The following is a 1,935-nucleotide window of genomic DNA, read 5'->3' on the forward strand; positions in this document are numbered from 1 at the left end:
TTGCCTCCCATAATTGCATGAGGTGGATGGTTTTACATCCACACGAATTGAATACAATTTAAAAGGCTGGAAAAATATGGAAATGAGCTCTGATATCCAATTTTGTTGGCTAAAACAAGGAAAGGCCTACAATTGGTCCTAGTGATTTTGTTCTAGAATAGGAGGGAGGGCCATTATTTGAGGAAAATGGAGATAAGGGGGAAGAGCAATGGTATGCTTTTCATATTATTTCCTATTAGTTCATCATGTAAATTTGAATTCATTTGATTAGGGTATTCAAATGGTTCCATGGTTTTCCATGCTTGAAAAGTTGGAATTGGCCTCAGAATCATTTTTTTCAATAAAATTGAAGTGTGTTGCAACAAGAGAAAAATATAGCAGAATGTTGAATCACATATTTGCTTACCTTTCATAGGTTGCTCACATTAGATATACCTAAATTCTAAAATGTGAGTAGACTTAGCCAGATTTGAATGGTTATTCCATCCTCAGAGTTTACAAGTGTCTAGTAAACATCAATATCTAGAATTGTACATTAAAGCTCAAAATATTCATCCTGAAGGGCTACCATCTATGTTGCAGTTGCTTCTTCATCATTAAGGACAAGGTAGGGGTTCTTGTCTACTTGTTGGAACTTGTAAAATATGAATATATAGATGGTAAGGCTTACAACCTCTTATGCACCATTGCTCACCCACCTGTACTTGTATGTCATGATTGTTGTGAGGGATTATACCACGATTTTGGTAAAATAAAAATAGTTGAAAACAACAATGTAAAATTTCCTGAAAAAGGTCAATTTTCCCAAGTTCTTAGTTGCCTTCCCATCAATATTATTGATCGAAAATTTAATTGGAAAAATTATTGCACAGCAAAATATAATATATATAAGAAAAAATTCCTACTCCCACATAAACCAGTCTTTTGTAGAAGGTCCAATCTCAGTGAAAACTATGCTCACAATGTGAGCAAAAACTTGCAATGGGATCACAAATGATAAGAAAATTTTTCTCTCTTTCCAAAAGATAAGGCTTCAAAAAGGACGAACTTGTACCTATGAGAACTATTATAGTGAACAGAAGGCTGCCCTTAAAAAACCCACAGACATACAAGGCAATATCCCATCCATGCGTAGTCCCTGTCCTCTTAACATACAACATATCCTCGGCTACACAGATCAGATTTAGTGCTTTCAACTGTAGTAATGAACACATAAGAACATGGATTCTATTCACTGTGGCCCTTTTTTAAAAATTTAAATAAATCCAAATCCCAAGGAAAATTGCATAGAAAACAAAAAAACAAAAGTAAATTGACAACAATTAGGTCTAACATGTAGGAAGGAAATCCTTCATATTTCCCTCCTAGTTGTACATCTTCGTGTGGAAATTCATTGAAACTTTGTAATGATTATGAAAATTTATAAAAAATATACTATACTCATTGGAATATACAATAGTGTATGATTTATTGTATGCATTGTCCCCACGCAATTCCTTGAAGTTTAACAATGACGTGATGTAATAAATACCAAGGAGATAATAATTGGGAGTCATTTTTGTTGAAGTTATGATGACCAAAATCCTCACTGACATCCAAACCATCACCCTTATTTCGACTTGATCGACTGTCAACCAGAACCACGCAGAAGCACCAAGCTAGTTCTTTCAAGTTGCACTACATGCAAGAAACTCAAGTAGCACTCATGTTGGCTACCTAGATAGTCGACTGGCTGTTCATCTCAAAAACTGCACAATGTTCATGACCAGGCCTCCCTCATCCCATCAGTTAGCTCAGCTCAGAAATTTTGCATAGATGATTAGCAGGTCCACCTTCTAGAGTTAGTCCAGTTTTCCCAGCCAACATCTCTCAGCAACAGACTTCCTGTTCCCTCCTGGAATTGAGGAGTTTCTATTGCCAGAGACCCCAACAGCC

At 35.9% G+C, this 1,935-nt stretch overlaps 1 pseudogene; it reads right to left on the bottom strand.

Annotated features, from left to right (window-relative positions):
- Positions 1 to 535: 535 nt before the first annotated feature.
- On the bottom strand, positions 536 to 1,556 carry LOC149178410 (protein CANDIDATE G PROTEIN-COUPLED RECEPTOR 7 pseudogene; annotated as a pseudogene).
- Between the last annotated feature and the right edge of the window lie 379 nt (positions 1,557 to 1,935).

Source organism: Pinus tabuliformis, chromosome 4_1 (genome assembly GCF_031772625.1).
Source record: "Pinus tabuliformis cultivar Carrire ecotype Pingquan chromosome 4_1, CPIR1, whole genome shotgun sequence".
Classification (NCBI taxonomy): domain Eukaryota; kingdom Viridiplantae; phylum Streptophyta; class Pinopsida; order Pinales; family Pinaceae; genus Pinus; species Pinus tabuliformis.